This window comes from Heptranchias perlo, unplaced genomic scaffold, assembly GCF_035084215.1.
Source record: "Heptranchias perlo isolate sHepPer1 unplaced genomic scaffold, sHepPer1.hap1 HAP1_SCAFFOLD_590, whole genome shotgun sequence".
Classification (NCBI taxonomy): Eukaryota; Metazoa; Chordata; class Chondrichthyes; order Hexanchiformes; family Hexanchidae; genus Heptranchias; species Heptranchias perlo.
This window is the reverse complement of record NW_027139613.1, coordinates 88,782-113,377: the sequence shown is the minus strand read 5'-3', so window position 1 is coordinate 113,377 and position 24,596 is coordinate 88,782. Positions and strand designations below refer to the sequence as shown.

The following is a 24,596-nucleotide window of genomic DNA, read 5'->3' as shown; positions in this document are numbered from 1 at the left end:
TTGAGCCTCAATCCACATCCTTTTGGCCGAGAGAGTTCCAGCTTTCGGCCGTATTTTGTTTGCGAAAGTGATTCCTGATTTCTCGCCTCATTAATCGAGCACTAATTTCAAGATTAAGCCCCCTCATTATGCATTCCGCCAACAGAGAAAGAGGAAAAAAGGCCGCCAAAGGATCTGTGGATTTTAATTCTAACGCTACCCCATCTGAGCTATTTCTGTATTCTGTACATGCAATGTTTTATTTTTCTTTGAAAATCACATAAACGTAGATGCGATTTCCCTCTCGGTGAACAGAGTGCTTCGGAGTAATGAGAGCGAACAAACCGTGGATCTGATCCTTAACACAGACTGGTAGATCCACATGTGGAATTAAATCGCACTTGGGTAGCAGAGAGGTTAATGGCTCCTGAGAATGAACCAGGGAGTCTAAGGGTTTATTAGTGTGGATCCGGTGGGGCAACGGGATCCCAGAGGCTGTCAGGGAATCAAAGGGCTTCTCAGGGGTTATCAAGGGGTGTGAGGCTATGAGGTATCAAAGAGTTTACGGCACTCTCAGAAGTTATCAGAGAGGGCAAGGGACTGCCAGATGTTATCAGAGAGGGCAAGGGACTGCCAGATGTTATCAGAGAGGGCAAGGGACTGCCAGATGTTATCAGAGAGGGCAAGGGACTGCCAGATGTTATCAGGGAGAGTCAGGGTGTGTCAGTGGGTAAGGGGCCCTCCGAGCGTATCAGAAAATGGAAAGGGCACGGAGGAGGTATCAAGATAACAGAGAGGGAGAGAAAACGCTCCTGAAACCCGGGACTGAACCCTTCAGATCTTCAGTCTGACTGAGTTATTTCGGTGTTCTGGACATCCCGGAAATTCACTCGAGGGTCTGTTAGAATCGCAACAAAACTCTTCCCACAATCGCAGCCTCTAAACCTCCACCCAGGACTTTCAATGGTGCAACTTTGATGAACTTCTGCTACTTTTTAATTTGTTCTCAGCAGTAACTGTTCACATCCTTTATCTGGCCCATGACATGGCATCTAGAAGAAAATGTCGATTGCAGCTTCACTGAAGCGGGGACGCTTTGCACTCGTAAAAAAATCATACGCGAAAGAGACGGTTTGAGCGAGGTGACACCAGGCCAGAGCAAAGGTCAGTTAATGTTTGCCGAGTGGCGAGAGGGAGAATTTTGGAACTTCTGTGCGGTTGCACTGTGACTTTCACAGATCTGCTTGGAGCGATATTCCCTTGAATTCATCACCTACAGGGACAATTTGATTCTCAGTTCCGGTTTTCTCCTGGTGCGTTTCTGAGATATAAAAAAATGAATGGATGATATCAACCTGAACCTCGTCATGGACACGCTACAGACTCAAAGCTCAGCACAACTCCAATCTGTTTCAGTTGGAAATTGTTTCCCAGGGATGGACAGTAATGCGCTGTCTGAGGCTGCATTCGCTGCTTTCCGCCGGCAGCGGGTGATTGGAGAGAGCGGGGCCGGACAATGTCGCTGCTGTCACGGCCTCACTCACTCGGGGAGCTGGGGAAACAGCGAAAAACTGATGGGTTTGATGCTGCGTCAAAAATGCGGCTGAGAACTGCTTTTGTTAACTGAGGAAGCGCTGCAGGATCCTTTAACGATCTCTCACAAATAAACTGAAACCTGTCGGAAGGTGAATAATATTTCACTTTAATCGTGAGCCCTCCTTTTGAACCTTGTCTGTCAAGAAGTATTTCGATCACCATCAAGCCATTCTCGGTTTTTTGGATATTGTTCAGATACCTGTTATCCAGCGGCAGGTGGAATATCAGCCGCGCTCAGCTGGCAATGTTTCCGGTACATTTTTCTGTAAACAGAACACACATTCGAAACCTGGAAATGCGAAACAACGAATTTTAAGGTAAAAGCTCCCTATTGTCCCCGGGTGGGCTCGAACCACCAAACTTTACAGTTAATAACCAAACGCGCTAACCAATTGTACCACAGTGGCCATCTTGAGCCATTAACTCACCGAGCTACCGTTTCAGCTTGCAGCGATCAATGTAACAGCTGTCTGACCATCAGTTTACTTTTCCAAAATAAAGGGTGTGCAGTTTGCACGAGTGAAAATCGGTGCCGTCTTCTTTCTGAACATCAAACTCCCCTTGCCCCTAAATGCCTGTATGTTGGAAGACTCGCTCCCCCAGTCGGAGAGAGGATTGATTTTTCGAGCTGTGATTCACCATTCTCTGTCCCAGTATTGCAGAAAATGAGATGAGATGAAATGAGCAGGTCCAACGAGCAGGTCTGTGACACGACACGGTGTCTACGATGTTGTCTCTTGCACTTACAGTAAAGCGGACGGCAGTTTTCACTCTTAAACCAGGAACTATGATGTTAAGAAAGTGTGTGGCCGAGAAAGACTTGATTTCAGCGCGGTGACACTGGGCCAGAGTAAAGTTCAGTTAATGTGATTGCCGAGTGGGGAGAGGGTGGATTTGGAACTCCTGTGCGGCTGCGCTGCGCATTGTCCAGATCTGCTTGGAGCGATATTCACTTCAATTCATCACTGACAGGGACAGTTTGATTCTAAGTTTCTTTTCCCCGGTGCTTGGTGAGATTTCAAAATTGAAAGCGGCCCATACCGACCCCAAACTCGTCACTTGCAATCTGACAGATTCAAGGCCGTCACACTCTTCACCAGTGAGATGAAAGCGGAGAGCGATTTCACGGTCGAATACAATGGGGAACAAAACTCAATCAATGAAAGTGCAGGTCATTGAGGGGCCTTTAAAGTCCTGATTGTTTGAACTGAACTTCTTCCCAAAGCGTTTGAGAGTCACGTGGGGCGATTTGGGGACTTCTTTTCCCTCTTTGCAAAATCTTCAACCACAGTTCAAGATCAAAAGTCGAGGGCAGAATGAGACGCCTTCCTGAAAATTGGGAACCAGAGAAGCAGATTTGAGAAAAAGCAGATGAAACATTCATTCCGGAACGATCCAGAATCCGATCAGCTCGAACAGCAACGGTTACCCCGTGATTTGGACACTCAGCCTTCTGGTGGCGGAATAAATAATGTAGACAGAAGCAGGAAGTTGAAAAGTCGGAATTGATAAATTAAGTGAGTGGGTAAAACTGTGGCAAATAGAGTTCAATGTGGGGGAGAGCGAGGTCATCCACTTTAAATCTAAGATCAATCAGTGTATTTTCTAAATGGTGATAAACGAGGAACTGTGGAGGAACAGAGAGATTTTTGGTCCATGTACAGAAACCGCTACCAACCGGCGCACAGGTACGAAAATTAATTAAACAGCCGAATGTGCCATTCGGACAGCCGGTTAGTTCATTTGCATAGAGTTTACCGTAATATCATGATCACGGATTCGATTCTTGTAATTTACTTTATTTATTTCGGGTTTTTTAACTTTTAAATCGAAGCTTCACAAACAGGTCCACAGACAAATTCACGGGGACAGTTTATTGAATAACATCCATTATAACTTTGCCCCTGGGCCGGAGAAACACGTCTTTCTTTTTATTTGTCTTTCTCCGGTTTGCAGGTAAATGTTTAACTCGCAGCCTGTTCCCATTAATGATCATCAGCAGCAACAGACAGACAGAGCGGGCCTGACCGCCCCGAGATGTGGAAAAGGCATCAGTTCAGGACAAATGCATCAAATCAAATAGTCACCCGGCACCGAGAGACAAAACCAAGAGAAAAAGGCAGAAGGTAACAGAGAAATAAAAACCAAATACAGACGATATAAATATTTCCCATCCTTGATGTCTCTCTATTCCATCCCCAATCCTTCAGTGGCGGGGATCAAATTTCACTGTAAATAAATGCGAGAATCGAAGCGAGGAAGAAGAAACGAAACAACCAAAAACTGCCGAAACTCGGGATTGAACCAAGGACCTTTAGATCTTCAGTCTAACGCTCTCCCAACTGAGCTATTTCGGCCCCATATCAAAAAGTTCCTTTATTTCATTGTCTTGGAAGAAAATATAACCCCAGGTGGAATTGCCCCTCCTGTTTATTCCTCAATTCATATAAAAACATCGCACTCATGGAGATGCACCCACGGTTCATATATAAAATTCACACTCATCGATACACTCCCACAGGTCATCTATAAATATCGCACACATATATACAAACCCACAGTTGGTTTCTAAAAATCGCTGTCATACATAAACTCACAAAGTTTATAAATCAGCAGCGCACTCACACATCCACACCCAGTTTATAGGAGGGAGATCGGTACCGACCGCCAATGGAGCTCTCAGAGTTGGAGAGGCGGAAGCAACAGCGACCGAACAAACTCTGGATCTCATCCTTAACACAGACCGGTCGATCCACCTGTGAAGTTACACCGCACTTTGTTCGCAGGGACGGTAACGGGTTCTGAGAAGGCATCAGGGCGTCTAATGGCTTCTTAGTGGCGAGGCTTTGGGGCAAGGGCATCTCAGAGAGGGAAAGGGACAGTCAGAGGGCATCAGAGAGTGTAACGGGGCTCAGAGAGGGGAAGGGACAGTCAGAGGGTATCAGAGAGTGTAACGGGGCTCAGAGAGGGGAAGGGACAGTCAGAGGGTATCAGAGAGTGTAACGGGGCTCAGAGAGGGGAAGGGACAGTCAGAGGGCATCAGAGAGTGTAACGGGGCTCAGAGAGGGGAAGGGACAGTCAGAGGGCATCAGAGAGTGTAACGGGGCTCAGAGAGGGGAAGGGACAGTCAGAGGGTATCAGAGAGTGTAACGGGGCTCAGAGAGGGGAAGGGACAGTCAGAGGGTATCAGAGAGTGTAACGGGGCTCAGAGAGGGGAAGGGGCAGTCAGAGGGCATCAGAGAGTGTAACGGGGCTCAGAGAGGGGAAGGGGCAGTCAGAGGGTATCAGAGAGTATATTGAGATCTCGCACAGGGGAAGCACTGCCAGAGGGTATCAGAGAGTGTAAGGACGCTCAGGGTGTATCAGTGGGTGAGGGGCACTCAGCGGGTGTCAGAGAGTGTAAAGGGCGCTGACAAGGTTCAAAGAGGATAATGGACTCTCTGAGGGTATCAGAGAAGATGAGGAGCTCAGGGAGAATCAAAGAGGGTAAGGTGGGCTCAGGAGGTATCAGAGAGGCGAATGGATCCAGAGTTGGCATCTTCTAAATATTACACTTCCTAACCATCAACATTTTTAATAACAGCAAAAATGAATCCTATTGAAACGGTATCTGCCGTGTCCCATGTGGAGGGAATGAGAAGATAGAATCGGGAGGGACTGGATATTTGGCAACGCTCACGGTTTCCTTTCACACAGCTCAGTGTTGTGTCTGTTTATATAACTGGATTTCTTGAACTGGAGATAACAGGTTGCACTTTGAACCTTTCATCACCCACTGTGAAAAGTAGAACACAAAACGCCCAATGTGTGGTTTAAACCCACGCCCCTGAGATTAGGAATTTCGTGCTTTACCGACTGAGCTAGCCGGGCCAGCGGCAGGGCTCCTTCCCATCCTATTATTGCAGAGAGGCGGGTGGTGAGGTTGCTGTCGGGGTTCAGTTTGTCCGACAATCCCAAGGTGGCTGAATCTGAACACCCGCTTTTCATTCTGGAGTCGGTCTGATGCCTCTTACCAGTCGTCCAGCCCCGCACTGAGCAGGAGACGAACATCGGGACAGGAGAAGACCATTCAGCCCCTCGAACCTCGTGTCCCATTCAATTAGATCATGAAGTGATCAGTAATTCAACTCTGTTTCCCTGCCTTGGACTCAAATCCCATGGGACCCGAACAGAAAAAAGATCGATGAATATCAGATTGAAAATTTGAATTGAGCCTCAATCCACATCCTTTTGGCCGAGAGAGTTCCAGCTTTCGGCCGGATTTTGTTTGCGAAAGTGATTCCTGATTTCTCGCCTCATTAATCGAGCACTAATTTCAAGATTAAGCCCCCTCATTATGCATTCCGCCAACAGAGAAAGAGGAAAAAAGGCCGCCTTAAGCGGAGATTGAACAAAGGATCTGTGGATTTTAATTCTAACGCTACCCCATCTGAGCTATTTCTGTTTTCTGTACATGCAATGTTTTATTTTTCTTTGAAAATCACATAAACGTTGATGCGATTTCCCTCTCGGTGAACAGAGTGCTTCGGAGTAATGAGAGCGAACAAACCGTGGATCTGATCCTTAACACAGACTGGCAGATCCACATGTGGAATTAAATCGCACTTGGGTAGCAGAGAGGTTAATGGCTCCTGAGAATGAATCAGGGAGTCTAAGGGTTTATTAGTGTGGATCCGGTGGGGCAACGGGAATCAAAGGGCTTCTCAGGGGTTATCAAGGGGTGTGAGGCTATGAGGTATCAAAGAGTTTACGGCACTCTCAGAAGTTATCAGGGAGGGCAAGGGACTGCCAGATGTTATCAGGGAGGGCAAGGGACTGCCAGATGTTATCAGGGAGGGCAAGGGACTGCCAGATGTTATCAGGGAGAGTCAGGGTGTGTCAGTGGGTAAGGGGCCCTCCGAGAGTATCAGAAAATGGAAAGGGCACGGAGGAGGTATCAAGATAACAGAGAGGGAGAGAAAACGCTCCTGAAACCCGAGACTGAACCCTTTAGATCTTCAGTCTGACTGAGTTATTTCGGTGCTCTGGACATCCCGGAAATTCACTCGAGGGTCTGTTAGAATCGCAACAAAACTCTTCCCACAATCGCAGCCTCTAAACCTCCACCCAGGACTTTCAATGGTGCAACTTTGATGAACTTCTGCTACTTTTTAATTTGTTCTCAGCAGTAACTGTTCACATCCTTTATTTGGCCCATGACATGGCATCTAGAAGAAAATGTCGATTGCAGCTTCACTGAAGCGGGGGACGCTTTGCACTCGTAAAAAAATCATACGCGAAAGAGACGGTTTGAGCGAGGCGACACCAGGCCAGAGCAAAGGTCAGTTAATGTTTGCCGAGTGGCGAGAGGGAGAATTTGGAACTTCTGTGCGGTTGCACTGTGACTTTCACAGATCTGCTTGGAGCGGTATTCCCTTGAATTCATCACCTACAGGGACAATTTGATTCTCAGTTCCGGTTTTCTCCTGGTGCGTTTCTGAGATATAAAAAAATGAATGGATGATATCAACCTGAAACTCGTCACGGACACGCTACAGACTCAAAGCTCAGCACAACTCCAATCTGTTTCAGTTGGAAATTGTTTCCCAGGGATGGACAGTAATGCGCTGTCTGAGGCTGCATTCGCTGCTTTCCGCCGGCAGCGGGTGATTGGAGAGAGCGGGGCCGGACAATGTTGCTGCTGTCACGGCCTCACTCACTCGGGGAGCTGGGGAACAGCGAAAAACTGATGGGTTTGATGCTGCGTCAAAAATGCGGCTGAGAACTGCTTTTGTTAACTGAGGAAGCGCTGCAGGATCCTTTAACGATCTGTCACAAATAAACTGAAACCTGTCGGAGGGTGAATAATATTTCACTTTAATCGTGAGCCCTCCTTTTGAACCTTGTCTGTCAAGAAGTATTTCGATCACCTTCAAGCCATTCTCGGTTTTTTGGATATTGTTCAGATACCTGTTATCCAGCGGCAGGTGGAATATCAGCCGCGCTCAGCTGGCAATGTTTACGGTACATTTTTCTGTGAACAGAACACACATTTGAAACCTGGAAATGCGAAATAACGAATTTTCAGGTAAAAGCTCCCTATTGTCTCCGGGTGGGCTCGAACCACCAACCGTTACAGTTAATAACCGGACGCGCTAACCAATTGCACCACAGTGCACACAGCAGTGGCTTCCTTGAACCACTAATTCACCGAGCTACCGTTTCAGCTTGCAGCGCCCAATGTCACAGCTGTCTGACCATCAGTTTACTTTTCCAAAATAAAGGGTGTGCAGTTTGCACGAGTGAAAATCGGTGCCGTCTTCTTTCTGAACATCAAACTCCCCTTGGCCCTAAATGCCTGTATGTTGGAAGACTCGCTCCCCCAGTCGGAGAGAGGATTGATTTCTCGAGCTGTGATTCACCATTCTCTGTTCCAGTATTGCAGAAAATGAGATGAGATGAAATGAGCAGGTCCAACGAGCAGGTCTGTGACACTACACGGTGTCTACAAAGTTGTCTCTTGCACTTACAGTGAAGCGGACGGCAGTTTTCACTCTTAAACCAGTAACTATGATGTTAAGAAAGTATGTGGCCGAGAAAGACTTGATTTCAGCGCGGTGACACTGGGCCAGAGTAAAGTTCAGTTAATGCGATTGCCGAGTGGGGAGAGGGTGGATTTGGAACTCCTGTGCGGCTGCGCTGCGCATTGTCCAGATCTGCTTGGAGCGATATTCACTTCAATTCATCACTGACAGGGACAGTTTGATTCTAAGTTTCTTTTCTCTGGTGCTTGGTGAGATTTCAAAATTGAAAGCGGCCCATACCGACCCCAAACTCGTCACTTACAATCTGACAGATACAAGGCCCTCACACTCTTCACTTCAGTGAGATGAAAATCGAGAGCGATTTCACGGTCGAATACAATGGCGAACAAAACTCAATCAAAGAAAGTGCAGGTCATTGAGGTGCCTTTAAAGTCCTGATTGTTTGAACTGAACTTCTTCCCAAAGCGTTTGAGATTCACGTGGGGCGATTTGGGGACTTCTTTTCCCTCTTTGCAAAATCTTCAACCACAGTTCAAGATCAAAAGTCGAGGGCAGAATGAGACGCCTTCCTGAAAATTGGGAACCAGAGAAGCAGATTTGAGTGCAAGGTTCTGTTTATTGAGAAAAAGCAGATGAAACATTCATCCCGGAACGATCCAGAATCCGATCAGCTCGAAAAGCAACGGTTACCCCGTGATCTGGACACTCAGCCTTCTGGTGGCGGAATAAATAATGTAGATAGAAGCAGGAAGTTGAAAAGTGGGAATTGATAAATTAAGTGAGTGGGCAAAACTGCGGCAAATAGAGTTCAATGTGGGGGAGAGCGAGGTCATCCACTTTAAATCTAAGATCAATCAGTGTATTTTCTGAATGGTGAGAAACTAGGAACTGTGGAGGAGCAGAGAGATTTTTGGTCCATGTACAGAAACCGCTCCCAACCAGCGCACAGGAACAAAAATTAATTAAACAGCCGAATGTGCCCTTCGTCCGGCCGGTTAGTTCATTTGCATAGAGTTTACCGTAATATCATGATCACGGATTCGATTCTTGTAATTTACTTTATTTATTTCGGGTTTTTTAACTTTTAAACCCAAGCTTTACAAACAGGTCCACAGAGAAATTCCCGGGGACAGTTTATTGAATAACATCCATTGTAACTTTACCCCTGGGCCGGAGAAACACGTCTTTCTTTTTATTTGTCTTTCTCCGGTTTGCAGATAAATATTTAACTCGCGGCCTGTTCCCATTAATGATCATCAGCAGCAACAGACAGACAGAGCGGGTCTGACCGCCCCGAGATGGGGAAAAGGCATCAATTTCGAACAAAATGCATCAAATCAAATAGTCACCCGGCACCGAGAGAGACAAAACCAAGAGAAAAAGGCAGAAGGTAACAGAGAAATAAAAACCAAATACAGACGATATAAATATTTCCCATCCTTGATGTCTCTCCATTCAATCCCCAATCCTTCAGTGGCGGGGATCAAATTTCACTGTAAATAAATGCGAGAATCGACCCAAAGAAGAAGAAACTAAACAACCAAAAACTGCCGAAACTCGGGATTGAACCAAGGACCTTTAGATCTTCAGTCTAACGCTCTCCCAACTGAACTATTTCGGCCCCACATCAAAATGTTCCTTTATTTCATTGTCTTGGAACAAAACATAACCCCAGGTGGAATTGCCCCTCCTGTTCATTCCTCAATTCATATAAAAACATCGCACTCATATATACACACCCACAGTTCATATATAAATATCACACTCATCGATACACTCCCACAGGTCATCTATAAATATCGCACACAGATATACAAACCCACAGTTGATATATAAAAATCGCTGTCATACATAAACTCACAAAGTTTATAAATCAGCAGCGCACTCACACATCCACACCCAGTTTATAGGAGGAAGATCGGTACCGACCGCCGATAGAGCTCTCGGAGTTGGAGAGGCGGAAGCAACAGCGACCGAACAAACTCTGGATCTCATCCTTAACACAGACCGGTAGATCCACCTGCGAAGTTACACCGCACTTTGATATCAGAGACGGTAACGGGTTCTGAGAAGGCATCAGGGCGTCTAATGGCTTCTTCGTGGCGATGCACTGGGGCAAAGTAATCTCAGAGAGGGGAAGGGGCAGTCAGAGGGTATCAGAGAGTGTAACGGGGCTCAGAGAGGGGAAGGGGCAGTCAGAGGGTATCAGAGAGTGTACCGGTACTCAGAGAGGGGAAGGGGCAGTCAGAGGTATCAGAGAGTGTAACGGGGCTCAGAGAGGGGAAGGGGCAGTCAGAGGGTATCAGAGAGTATATTGAGGTCTCAGAGAGGGGAAGGGACAGTCAGAGGGTATCAGAGAGTGTAACGGGGCTCAGAGAGGGGAAGGGGCAGTCAGAGGGTATCAGAGAGTATATTGAGGTCTCAGAGAGGGGAAGGGACAGTCAGAGGGTATCAGAGAGTGTAACGGGGCTCAGAGAGGGGTAGGGGCAGTCAGAGGGTATCAGAGAGTATATTGAGGTCTCAGAGAGGGGAAGGGACAGTCAGAGGGTATCAGAGAGTGTAACGGGGCTCAGAGAGGGGAAGGGGCAGTCAGAGGGTATCAGAGAGTGTAACGGGGCTCAGAGAGGAGTAGGGGCAGTCAGAGGGTATCAGAGAGGGGAAGGGGCAGTCAGAGGGTATCAGAGAGTATATTGAGATCTCGCACAGGCGAAGGACTGCCAGAGGGTATCAGAGAGTGTAAGGACGCTCAGGGCGTATCAGTGGGTGAGGGGCACTCAGCGGGTACCAGAGAGTGTAAAGGGCGCTGACAAAGTTCAAAGAGGATAATGGACTCTCTGAGGGTATCAGAGAAGATAAGGAGCTCAGGGAGAATCAAAGAGGGTAAGGTGGGCTCAGGAGGTATCAGAGAGGCGAATGGATCCAGAGTTGGCGTCTTCTAAATATTACACGTTCTAACCATCAACATTTTTAATAACAACAAAAATGAATCCTATTGAAATGGTATCTGCCGTGTCCCATGTGGAGGGAATGAGAAGATAGAATCGGGAGGGACTGGATATTTGGCAACGCTCACGGTTTCCTTTCACACAGCTCAGGGTTGTGTCTGTTTATATGACTGGATTTCTTGAACTGGAGATAAGAGGTTGCACTTTGAACCTTTCATCACCCACTGTGAAAAATAGACCACAAAACGCCCAATGTGTGGTTTAAACCCACGACCCTGAGATTAGGAATCTCGTGCTTTACCGACTGAGCTAGCCGGGCCAGCGGCAGGGCTCCTTCTCATCCTATTATTGCAGAGAGGCAGGTGGTGAGGTTGCTGTCGGGGTTCAGTTTGTCCGACAATCCCAAGGTGGCTGAATCTGAACACCCGCTTTTCATTCTGGAGTTAGTTTGATGCCCTTTACCAGTCGTCCAGCCCCGCGCTGAGCAGGAGAGGAACATCGGGACAAGAGAAGACCATTCAGCCCCTCGAAAATTAACGATCTCTCACAAATCAACTGATACCAGTCGGAATGTGAATACCATTTTACTTTTCCAAAATAAAGGGAGTGACATTCATTGTGAAAACAGCCTGATGTCGCTCACTGCAGAAATATCCATGTCAGAGTGAACGAGCTCGCCTGCAAACTTCGGACTTTGTCTGTCAGAAGTATTCCGACTTCGTTCAAGCCAATCTCGTCTTTTTTTGGATATTTTTCAGATGCCTGTTATCCAACCGTAGAATAAATGGTGGAAAATCAGACGCACTCAGCTGGCAATGTTTACGGTACATTTTCTGGCAGATGAGAGACACATTCAAACCAAGAAATGCGAGACAATGAATGTTCAGGTAAAAAGTTGCTCAACCGTCCCCGGGTGGGTTCGAACCACAAACCTTTCAGTGAACCAATTGCGCCACAGAAACAGACCTTGCAGCTGCTCAAGGACTAATTCATCGAGCTAAAACTTCAGCTTGCTGCGATCAGTATAACAGCTGTGTTACCAGCCGTTTAATTTTCCAAACGAAAGGGTGTGCAGCTTGTCCGAATGAAAATTTGTGCTGTATTATTTCTGAACATTAAACTCACCTTGCCATTAAACACCTGTATGTTGAAAGACTCGGTCCCCTCGTGGTCGAGAGGATTGATTTTTTGAGCTGTGATTCTCCATTCTCTGTTCCAGTGAGATTCAGGTTTGCTGAAAATGAGATGAGATGAAATGAGCAGGTCCAACGAGCAGGTCTGTGACACTACACGGTGTCTACAAAGTTGTCTCTTGTACTTACAGTGAAGCGGACGGCAGTTTTCACTATTAAACCAGTAACAATGATGTTAAGCAAAAATGTGTTCGAGAAATACTTGATTTCAGCGCGGTGACACTGGGCCAGAGTAAAGTTCAGTTAATGCGATTGCCGAGTGGGGAGAGGGTGGATTTGGAACTCCTGTGCGGCTGCGCTGCGCATTGTCCAGATCTGCTTGGAGCGATATTCACTTCAATTCATCACTGACAGGGACAGTTTGATTCTAAGTTTCTTTTCCCCGGTGCTTGGTGAGATTTCAAAAATAAACGCGACCCGTGCTCACCCCAAACTCGTCACTTACACGCTGACAGATACAAGGCCGTCACACTCTTCACCAGTGAGATGAAAGCGGAGAGCGATTTCACGGTCGAATACAATGGCGAACAAAACTCATTCAATGAAAGTGCAGGTCATTGAGGGGCCTTTAAAGTCCTGATTGTTTGAACTGAACTTCTTCCCAAAGCGTTTGAGATTCAGGTGGAGTGATTTGGGGACTTGTTTTCCCTCTGCAAAAGTTTCAACCACAGTTCAAGATCAAAAGTCGAGGGCAAAATGAGACGCCTTCGTGAAATTTGAGAAGTCGGGAAGCAGACTTTAGAGCAAGGTTCTGTTTATTGAGAAAAAGCAAATAAAACATTCATCCCGGAACGATCCAGAATCCGATCAGCTCGAAAAGCAACTGTTACCCCGTGATTTGAACACTCAGCCTTCTGGTGGCGGAATAAATAATGTAGATAGAAGCAGGAAGTTGAAAAGTGGGAATTGATAAATTAAGTGAGTGGGTAAAACTGCGGCAAATAGAGTTCAATGTGGGGGAGAGCGAGGTCATCCACTTTAAATCTAAGATCAATCAGTGTATTTTCTAAATGGTGAGAAGCTCGGAACTGTGGAGGAGCAGAGAGATTTAGGAGTCCATGCACAGAAACCGCTACCAACCAACGTACAGGTACAAAAAATAATTAAACAGCCGAATGTGCTGTTAGTCCGGCAGGTTAACTCATTTGCATGGAGTATGCCGTAATATCATGATCACGGATTCGATTCTTGTAATTTGTTTTATTTATTTCGGTTTTTTGTACCTTTTAAAATCAAAGCTTTGCAAAAAAAATCCACAGACAAATTGACGGGGACAGTTTATTGAATAACATCCATCGTAACTTTACCCCTGGGCCGGAGAAACACGTCTTTCTTTTTATTTGTCTTTCTCCGGTTTGCAGATAAACGTTTAACTCGCGGCCTGTTCCCATTAATGATCATCAGCAGCAACAGACAGACAGAGCGGGTCTGACCGCCCCGAGATGGGGAAAAGGCATCAATTTGGAACAAATGCATCAAATCAAATAGTCACCCGGCACCAAGAGAGACAAAACCAAGAGAAAAAGGCAGAAGGTAACAGAGAAATAAAAACCAAATACAGACGATATAAATATTTCCCTTCCTTGATGTCTCTCCATTCCATCCCCAATCCTTCAGTGGTGGGGATCAAATTTCACTGGAAATAAATGTGAGAATCGAAGCGAGGAAGAAGAAACTGAACAACCAAAAACTGCCGAAACTCGGGATTGAACCAAGGACCTTTAGATCTTCAGTCTAACGCTCTCCCAACTGAACTATTTCGGCCCCACATCAAAATGTTCCTTTATTTCATTGTCTTGGAACAAAACATAACCCCAGGTGGAATTGCCCCTCCTGTTCATTCCTCAATTCATATAAAAACATCGCACTCATATATACACACCCACAGTTCATATATAAATATCACACTCATCGATACACTCCCACAGGTCATCTATAAATATCGCACACAGATATACAAACCCACAGTTGATATATAAAAATCGCTGTCATACATAAACTCACAAAGTTTATAAATCAGCAGCGCACTCACACATCCACACCCAGTTTATAGGAGGAAGATCGGTACCGACCGCCGATAGAGCTCTCGGAGTTGGAGAGGCGGAAGCAACAGCGACCGAACAAACTCTGGATCTCATCCTTAACACAGACCGGTAGATCCACCTGCGAAGTTACACCGCACTTTGATATCAGAGACGGTAACGGGTTCTGAGAAGGCATCAGGGCGTCTAATGGCTTCTTCGTGGCGATGCACTGGGGCAAAGTAATCTCAGAGAGGGGAAGGGGCAGTCAGAGGGTATCAGAGAGTGTAACGGGGCTCAGAGAGGGGAAGGGGCAGTCAGAGGGTATCAGAGAGTGTACCGGTACTCAGAGAGGGGAAGGGGCAGTCAGAGGTATCAGAGAGTGTAACGGGGCTCAGAGAGGGGAAGGGGCAGTCAGAGGGTATCAGAGAGTATATTGAGGTCTCAGAGAGGGGAAGGGACAGTCAGAGGGTATCAGAGAGTGTAACGGGGCTCAGAGAGGGGAAGGGGCAGTCAGAGGGTATCAGAGAGTATATTGAGGTCTCAGAGAGGGGAAGGGACAGTCAGAGGGTATCAGAGAGTGTAACGGGGCTCAGAGAGGGGTAGGGGCAGTCAGAGGGTATCAGAGAGTATATTGAGGTCTCAGAGAGGGGAAGGGACAGTCAGAGGGTATCAGAGAGTGTAACGGGGCTCAGAGAGGGGAAGGGGCAGTCAGAGGGTATCAGAGAGTGTAACGGGGCTCAGAGAGGAGTAGGGGCAGTCAGAGGGTATCAGAGAGGGGAAGGGGCAGTCAGAGGGTATCAGAGAGTATATTGAGATCTCGCACAGGCGAAGGACTGCCAGAGGGTATCAGAGAGTGTAAGGACGCTCAGGGCGTATCAGTGGGTGAGGGGCACTCAGCGGGTACCAGAGAGTGTAAAGGGCGCTGACAAAGTTCAAAGAGGATAATGGACTCTCTGAGGGTATCAGAGAAGATAAGGAGCTCAGGGAGAATCAAAGAGGGTAAGGTGGGCTCAGGAGGTATCAGAGAGGCGAATGGATCCAGAGTTGGCGTCTTCTAAATATTACACGTTCTAACCATCAACATTTTTAATAACAACAAAAATGAATCCTATTGAAATGGTATCTGCCGTGTCCCATGTGGAGGGAATGAGAAGATAGAATCGGGAGGGACTGGATATTTGGCAACGCTCACGGTTTCCTTTCACACAGCTCAGGGTTGTGTCTGTTTATATGACTGGATTTCTTGAACTGGAGATAAGAGGTTGCACTTTGAACCTTTCATCACCCACTGTGAAAAATAGACCACAAAACGCCCAATGTGTGGTTTAAACCCACGACCCTGAGATTAGGAATCTCGTGCTTTACCGACTGAGCTAGCCGGGCCAGCGGCAGGGCTCCTTCTCATCCTATTATTGCAGAGAGGCAGGTGGTGAGGTTGCTGTCGGGGTTCAGTTTGTCCGACAATCCCAAGGTGGCTGAATCTGAACACCCGCTTTTCATTCTGGAGTTAGTTTGATGCCCTTTACCAGTCGTCCAGCCCCGCGCTGAGCAGGAGAGGAACATCGGGACAAGAGAAGACCATTCAGCCCCTCGAAAATTAACGATCTCTCACAAATCAACTGATACCAGTCGGAATGTGAATACCATTTTACTTTTCCAAAATAAAGGGAGTGACATTCATTGTGAAAACAGCCTGATGTCGCTCACTGCAGAAATATCCATGTCAGAGTGAACGAGCTCGCCTGCAAACTTCGGACTTTGTCTGTCAGAAGTATTCCGACTTCGTTCAAGCCAATCTCGTCTTTTTTTGGATATTTTTCAGATGCCTGTTATCCAACCGTAGAATAAATGGTGGAAAATCAGACGCACTCAGCTGGCAATGTTTACGGTACATTTTCTGGCAGATGAGAGACACATTCAAACCAAGAAATGCGAGACAATGAATGTTCAGGTAAAAAGTTGCTCAACCGTCCCCGGGTGGGTTCGAACCACAAACCTTTCAGTGAACCAATTGCGCCACAGAAACAGACCTTGCAGCTGCTCAAGGACTAATTCATCGAGCTAAAACTTCAGCTTGCTGCGATCAGTATAACAGCTGTGTTACCAGCCGTTTAATTTTCCAAACGAAAGGGTGTGCAGCTTGTCCGAATGAAAATTTGTGCTGTATTATTTCTGAACATTAAACTCACCTTGCCATTAAACACCTGTATGTTGAAAGACTCGGTCCCCTCGTGGTCGAGAGGATTGATTTTTTGAGCTGTGATTCTCCATTCTCTGTTCCAGTGAGATTCAGGTTTGCTGAAAATGAGATGAGATGAAATGAGCAGGTCCAACGAGCAGGTCTGTGACACTACACGGTGTCTACAAAGTTGTCTCTTGTACTTACAGTGAAGCGGACGGCAGTTTTCACTATTAAACCAGTAACAATGATGTTAAGCAAAAATGTGTTCGAGAAATACTTGATTTCAGCGCGGTGACACTGGGCCAGAGTAAAGTTCAGTTAATGCGATTGCCGAGTGGGGAGAGGGTGGATTTGGAACTCCTGTGCGGCTGCGCTGCGCATTGTCCAGATCTGCTTGGAGCGATATTCACTTCAATTCATCACTGACAGGGACAGTTTGATTCTCAGTTTCTTTTCCCCGGTGCTTGGTGAGATTTCAAAAATAAACGCGACCCGTGCTCACCCCAAACTCGTCACTTACACGCTGACAGATACAAGGCCGTCACACTCTTCACCAGTGAGATGAAAGCGGAGAGCGATTTCACGGTCGAATACAATGGCGAACAAAACTCATTCAATGAAAGTGCAGGTCATTGAGGGGCCTTTAAAGTCCTGATTGTTTGAACTGAACTTCTTCCCAAAGCGTTTGAGATTCAGGTGGAGTGATTTGGGGACTTGTTTTCCCTCTGCAAAAGTTTCAACCACAGTTCAAGATCAAAAGTCGAGGGCAAAATGAGACGCCTTCGTGAAATTTGAGAAGTCGGGAAGCAGACTTTAGAGCAAGGTTCTGTTTATTGAGAAAAAGCAAATAAAACATTCATCCCGGAACGATCCAGAATCCGATCAGCTCGAAAAGCAACTGTTACCCCGTGATTTGAACACTCAGCCTTCTGGTGGCGGAATAAATAATGTAGATAGAAGCAGGAAGTTGAAAAGTGGGAATTGATAAATTAAGTGAGTGGGTAAAACTGCGGCAAATAGAGTTCAATGTGGGGGAGAGCGAGGTCATCCACTTTAAATCTAAGATCAATCAGTGTATTTTCTAAATGGTGAGAAGCTCGGAACTGTGGAGGAGCAGAGAGATTTAGGAGTCCATGCACAGAAACCGCTACCAACCAACGTACAGGTACAAAAAATAATTAAACAGCCGAATGTGCTGTTAGTCCGGCAGGTTAACTCATTTGCATGGAGTATGCCGTAATATCATGATCACGGATTCGATTCTTGTAATTTGTTTTATTTATTTCGGTTTTTTGTACCTTTTAAAATCAAAGCTTTGCAAAAAAAATCCACAGACAAATTGACGGGGACAGTTTATTGAATAACATCCATCGTAACTTTACCCCTGGGCCGGAGAAACACGTCTTTCTTTTTATTTGTCTTTCTCCGGTTTGCAGATAAACGTTTAACTCGCGGCCTGTTCCCATTAATGATCATCAGCAGCAACAGACAGACAGAGCGGGTCTGACCGCCCCGAGATGGGGAAAAGGCATCAATTTGGAACAAATGCATCAAATCAAATAGTCACCCGGCACCAAGAGAGACAAAACCAAGAGAAAAAGGCAGAAGGTAACAGAGAAATAAAAACCAAATACAGACGATATAAATATTTCCCTTCCTTGATGTCTCTCCATTCCATCCCCAATCCTTCAGTGGTGGGGATCAAATTTCACTGGAAATAAATGTGAGAATCGAAGCGAGGAAGAAGAAACTGAACAACCAAAAACTGCCGAAACTCGGGATTGAACCAAGGACCTTTAGATCTTCAGTCTAACGCTCTCCCAACTGAGCTATTTCCGCCCCATGTCAAAGTTTCTCTTTATGTCATTGTCTTCAAAAAAATATAACCCCAGGAGGAATTGCCCCTCCTGTTCATTCCGAAATTCAAATAAAAACATCGCACTCATATTTACACACCCACAGTTCATATATAAACATCACACTCATATATACACACCCACAGTTCATATATAAACATCACACTCATATATACACACCCACAGTTCATATATAAACATCGCACTCATATATACACACCCACAGTTCATATATAAATATCACACTCATATATACACACCCACAGTTCATATATAAACATCGCACTCATATATACACACCCACAGTTCATATATGAACATCACACTCATATATACACACCCACAGTTCATATATAAACACCGCACTCATATATACACACCCACAGTTCATATATAAACATCACACTCATATATACACACCCACAGTTCATATATAAACACCGCACTCATATATACACACCCACAGTTCATATATAAACATCGCACTCATATATACACACCCACAGTTCATATATAAACACCGCACTCATATATACACACCCACAGTTCATATATAAACATCGCACTCATATATACACACCCACAGTTCATATATAAACATCACACTCAAAAATACACATTCATAGTTCTATATAAACATCAAACTCATATAAACACACCCACAGTTCATACACCATCCAGGATAAAGCAGCCCGCTTGAATGGCACCCCATCCACCACCCTAAACATTCACTCCCTTCACCACCGGCGCACTGTGGCTGCAGTGTGTACCATCCACAGGATGCACTGCAGCAACTCGCCAAGGCTTCTTTGACAGCACCTCCAAAACCCGCGACCTCTACCATCCAGAAAGACAAGAGCAGCAGGCACATGGGAACAACACCACCTGCACGTTCCCCTCCAAGTTACACACCATCCCGGCTTGGAAATATATCGCCGTTCCTTCATCGTCGCTGGGTCAAAATCCTGGAACTCCCTTCCTAACAGCACTGTGGGAGAACCGTCACCACATGGACTGCAGCGGTTCAAGAAGGCGGCTCACCACCACCTTCTCAAGGGCAATTGTAAACAATTTTACAACACCAAGTTATAGTCCAGCAATTTTATTTTAAATTCACAAGCTTTCGGAGGCTTCCTCCTTCGTCAGGTGAACGATGTGAAAATGAAATCCTCGAAATGAAATCGCATTTATAATTCACAGAACAATGCTTGGTGAGTGCAGACAGTTTTTTCAACTGCCCGTTGCCAAGGCAATCAGTGTGCAGACAGACAGGTGTTACCTGCCAGGTCTCAGAATGTACAAATCACCAAAAAAAACAACAAACAAAAAAAAACAGAGATCGAGAGGTCGAAACATAGAAAAGACAGCAACTGACCCGTTATATTAAAAACAGATAATATTTGTTCGCTGGTGGGGTAACGTGTAGCGTGACATGAACCCAAGATCCCGGTTGAGGCCGTCCTCATGGGTGCGGAACTTGGCTATCAATTTCTGCTCGACGATTTTGCGTTGTCGTGTGTCTCGAAGGCCGCCTTGGAGAACGCTTACCCGAAGGTCGGTGGCTGAATGTCCATGACTGCTGAAGTGTTCCCCGACTGGGAGGGAACCCTCCTGTCTGGCGATTGTTGCGCGGTGTCCGTTCATCCGTTGTCGCAGCGTCTCAAGGGCAATTAGGGATGGGCAATAAATGCCGACCTCGACAGCGACGCCCACATCCCATGAAAGAAAAAAAGTAAATAAATAAACATCGCACTCATATATACACACCCACAGTTCATATATAAACATCGCACTCATAATAAACAAGGCACTCATATATACACACACAGTTCATATATATACACCGCTCTCATATATACACACCCGCAGTTGCTATGTGAACATCACACTCATATCTACACTCCCACAGTTTACAAAACAAGAGCGCACTCTTACTGCACATCCACTTAATATCTACCCAAAGTCCTGTTTATTGTTCTGACTAAAGTCTGAACACTGAAAGTTTAACTGTTTTCCAGATACTGTCCGTCCTGTTTTGTATTTTCAACGTTCAATTTGCTGAAGTCCGGCAAAGGGGGCGCGATATCGGTCCTGCCGGTGAATGCTGCTTCAACGGAAGTCTCGGTGTCCAGGAGCTGGCGGGGATTGGAAAGCTCTTGTGTCACACGAAGTGTCTGAAAGGCCCGGATACACCTGAAGGTTATCAGTGCGGTGCCCACACCTCGTGCTGTAATGTTAGCGAGCCGGACATCAACTTAAAAGGCGGCTTGTTGCAAACACGTTGTGGTCACAGTTTCTTTTTGTACATAACTGAACCTAAAACATTCAAAATACAATGTTTTCTTTGCTGCATCACAATAAGCAATATCTTATTATAAAGTTTCGCTCATTGGTTCCTAAGTGTCAGATGGGAGAATTGTCTGAACCCCTCATTTATTTCATTGTTCATTCAGAATCTGCCCACGGATTGACACAGAGATAAACACAGGGAGAGATGCAGAGTATCGGTAAACACAGCGAGAGATACAGAGTATCGGTAAACACAGCGAGAGATACAGAGTATCGGTAAACACAGCGAGAGATACAGAGTATCGGTAAACACAGCGAGAGGTACAGAGTATCGGTAAACACAGGGAGAGATACAGAGTATCGGTAAACACAGCGAGAGATACAGAGTATCGGTAAACACATCGAGAGATACAGAGTATCGGTAAACACAGCGGGAGAGTTGCAGAGTATCGGTAAACACAGCGGGAGATACAGAGTATCGGTAAACACAGCGAGAGATACAGAGTATCGGTAAACACAGAGAGATACAGAGTATCGGTAAACACAGCGAGAGATACAGAGTATCGGTAAACACAGAGAGATACAGAGTATCGGTAAACACAGGGAGAGATACAGAGTATCGGTAAACACAGCGAGAGATACAGAGTATCGGTAAACACAGCGGGAGAGTTGCAGAGTATCGGTAAACACAGCGGGAGATACAGAGTATCGGTAAACACAGCGAGAGATACAGAGTATCGGTAAACACAGAGAGATACAGAGTATCGGTAAACACAGCGAGAGATACAGAGTATCGGTAAACACAGAGAGATACAGAGTATCGGTAAACACAGCGGGAGATACAGAGTATCGGTAAACACAGGGAGAGATACAGAGTATCGGTAAACACAGCGAGAGATACAGAGTATCGGTAAACACGGCGGCAGGACCCTGAGACACAATGAAAATGCTGTGATTTCAACCTGGTTCAAAACACGCAGCCTTCTGATGTGGAGTCAGACGCGACTGTTCTTGCACCAGGCCCACAACAAGCGGCTGGAGCCGGATCCATTGGAGGGCGATCGGTGCAGACTGCCGCCGCGGCTCTCGGAATGTGAGAGGCGGAAGCAGGAGCAGCCTGACCGCCTCAACCACAGCACAGGATCCCCGCTCTCCTTAAAATTCCATCACTGACTCTGTGGCGCAATGGACAGCGTGTTGGACTTCTACTTAATAATCGGAGGGGACATTCAAAGGTTGTGGGTTCGAGTCCCACCAGAGTTGGATTTTAGTTCACGGATCGGGAGCTGGGAAGTGAAATTTTGCAGCAGGATCATTAATGTCCGTCAAGGACGGGAAACTGCCCCCGACACTTCATCTTACACAAGTGGCTCCAGTCAAACCCGGATTTATGATTCTAAATCCACTCTGAGCTGGATTGGCGAAACACTCTCAAGGAGGAGACTCAACATCTGCTCAGACCGAAAGTCAATCTGCTGGACTTCCGGCTCTGTCAGACTGAATGTTCCTTCAGACAGGTTTCTAACTGGACACATGCATCCTGCTGCCGTGTGAGCATTGGTGCTGGAGGGGGAGAATTCTTGCTTGTAGTAATTCTATTCCTGTAAAACTAGCTCCTGAAGTGCAGGTTGGAAAGTATCCTGGCTGAGCGGTCTAAGGCGCTGGTTTAAAGCTCCAGTTAAATCCCACGATTTGTGGATGGATCAAAATCATAGTTTGTGTCTCCAAAACCGCAGCGTCCCTCCTGTAAACAAGCAATACTGAACATCTCATCTGCTATTGCAACAGCGTAATCCGGAGGAACCACATGGCAATTCAAATAAGTAGATGCATTTTGGAACAAACTAATTGTACCTTCAACTCCGGTCAAAATGTTCACAAGCAAAAGGATTGTTTGATCTCGCTGAGACTCGAATTGACAACCTCGGTATTTCCCGACCCTGTCCTGTCAGATAAGGACCGCGCACTGACCGATTGCGCCGCTGGAGCCCGGTCACTCTGATCACCTGTCCCACTCTGCTGGAAAGAATCTTAAGGTGAGAGGCCCGAACCTGTGGAAACGTGTCCAGTCACTGTGATGAAACTAATATCTGCACTTCCACTTTCAGCTTCTTTCACATCCTCTGCTCCATCGCACGACAATCGGGTTTTCTGCGAACAGGTCAGAAATTCTCTCAGTTGTGAGATTTGAACCCAGCGCCCACGCAGTGATTGGATTTATTGTCTTAAAGCAGTGAGCTCCGTTCACACAACGCCTTGCCAGTCTCTCACACTTTGTTTAATGCCCAGTTAAATAAATTGGTGCTAATTGACCGCATTTACCCCGTGCTGGGGTTGTTCTCCTCAGAGCAGAGAAGGTTCAGAGGAGATTTGATAGAAGTGTTCAAAGTCAAGAAGGGTTCAGATAAAGTTAATAAAGAGAAGCTGTTCTCATTGGCGGAAGTGTCGAGAACCAGAGGACACAGATTTGAGATGATTGCAAAAGAACCAAAGGCGACATGAGGAAAATCTTTTTTACGCAGCGAATGGTTATGATCTGGAATGCGCTGCCTGAAAGGGCGGTGGAAGCAGATTCAATCGTGGCTTTCAAAAAGGAATTTGATAAATACTTGAAGGGGAAAATGCAGGGCCCCGGGGAAAGGGACGGGGAATGGGACCAATGGGATTGGTCTTACAAAAGGCAGGTAAGGGATTGATGGGTTGAATGGCCTCCTTCTGTGGTGTGTTCATTCTGTGATAAATATTATTTTACACACAGTGAACAGACCATCCCTGAAAGACTGCCCCGCGATAAAACAGAGTGACACTGAAACGTTGCGAAAATGCAATGACCCCGACGTGATTCGAACACGCATCCTTCTGATCTGGAGTCAGACGCGCTACCGTTGCGCCACGAGGTCCACAGCGCCCACCTGGAGCCGGATCCATAGGAGGGAGATCGGTACCGACCGCCACAGGGACTCGAAGAGGCGGAAGCAGCAGCAGCAACAGCGCAGGAGCCCCGCTCTCCAATCCAGCCGTTCCCAGCGGAGAGCTGCCAGTCCCGGCCTGAGCCCTGTCTGGGAGCCGCCTGCCATTCAGTCTTTACAGAACGGGACCGATCCAGTTTCAGCTCACACACAAGCTCAGGAATCCCACTCCTGACAGGTTCACTTATTTAAACCTTGTTTAGATTCAGTGAATTGGGATTTAATTCAATCCTCATCTGCTCGCCGCTCTGTCAGTTCAGGACTTTATTTAAACCGATACTTGGAGCTCTGTTTTACAGGGTGCCGGCTGTTCAAACATTTCTCAGTCCCATCACGAACACTTTTTGCTGCTAACTTCTGCTTAATACAAAGTTCCCAGGAACGAGGGAATTTCTCCTGGGTACTGAGTTCAAGTTAAGGAACAATAGAGATGCGATTACACTCCTGGGTGTATTCTATAGGCCACCAGCCAGTGGGACGGATATAGAGGAGCAAATTTGCAGGGAAATTGCAGAGAGGTGCATAAGCCATAGAGTAGTGATAACAGGGGATTTCAACTATCCTCATATAGACTGGGATAACAATAATATAAGGCGCAAAGAAGGGGAAGAATTTTTGAAATGTGTTCAGGATAACTTTCACGACCAGTACGTTTCTGGCCCACTGAGGAAGGAGGCATTACTGGATTTGGTGCAAGGGAATGAGGCGGGCCAAGTGGAGCAAGTGTCAGTGGGGGAGCATTTAGGGAGCAGCGATCAGTATCATAAGGATTAGAATAGCTATGGAAATGGACTCTGTCCATTCTAAAGTAAAAGTACTCAATTGGAGGAGGGTCAATTTCAGTGGGATGAGAACAGATCTGACCCCGGTAAATTGGAATTAAAGATTGTCAGGCAAAACTATAATTGGACAGTGGGCGGCTTTTAAAAAGATGATTCGGGTACAGACAAGGTACATTCCAACGAGGTAGAAAGGTCGGGCAACTAAGGCCAGAGCTCCCTGGATAGTAAGAGATAGAGAATAAGATGAAGCGGGAAAA

General features: G+C 46.2%; 8 non-coding genes across 8 annotated transcripts; 1 reads left to right on the top strand and 7 right to left on the bottom strand.

Annotated features, from left to right (window-relative positions):
* Positions 1-3,859: 3,859 nt before the first annotated feature.
* On the bottom strand, positions 3,860-3,932 carry trnaf-gaa (transfer RNA phenylalanine (anticodon GAA)). The gene has a single exon. It is a non-coding gene; the product is annotated as a tRNA-Phe (tRNA).
* Positions 3,933-9,647: 5,715 nt separating this feature from the next.
* On the bottom strand, positions 9,648-9,720 carry trnaf-gaa (transfer RNA phenylalanine (anticodon GAA)). The gene has a single exon. It is a non-coding gene; the product is annotated as a tRNA-Phe (tRNA).
* Positions 9,721-11,290: 1,570 nt separating this feature from the next.
* On the bottom strand, positions 11,291-11,363 carry trnar-ccu (transfer RNA arginine (anticodon CCU)). Its single transcript has one exon. It is a non-coding gene; the product is annotated as a tRNA-Arg (tRNA).
* Positions 11,364-13,928: 2,565 nt separating this feature from the next.
* Positions 13,929-14,001, bottom strand: trnaf-gaa (transfer RNA phenylalanine (anticodon GAA)). The gene has a single exon. It is a non-coding gene; the product is annotated as a tRNA-Phe (tRNA).
* A 1,570-nt stretch (positions 14,002-15,571) lies between these two features.
* trnar-ccu (transfer RNA arginine (anticodon CCU)) lies at positions 15,572-15,644 on the bottom strand. Its single transcript has one exon. It is a non-coding gene; the product is annotated as a tRNA-Arg (tRNA).
* Positions 15,645-18,209: 2,565 nt separating this feature from the next.
* Positions 18,210-18,282, bottom strand: trnaf-gaa (transfer RNA phenylalanine (anticodon GAA)). Its single transcript has one exon. It is a non-coding gene; the product is annotated as a tRNA-Phe (tRNA).
* Positions 18,283-21,759: 3,477 nt separating this feature from the next.
* On the top strand, positions 21,760-21,851 carry trnar-ucu (transfer RNA arginine (anticodon UCU)). Its single transcript is given in 2 exon segments — positions 21,760-21,796; positions 21,816-21,851. It is a non-coding gene; the product is annotated as a tRNA-Arg (tRNA).
* Positions 21,852-23,416: 1,565 nt separating this feature from the next.
* trnaw-cca (transfer RNA tryptophan (anticodon CCA)) lies at positions 23,417-23,488 on the bottom strand. The gene has a single exon. It is a non-coding gene; the product is annotated as a tRNA-Trp (tRNA).
* Positions 23,489-24,596: the final 1,108 nt, after the last annotated feature.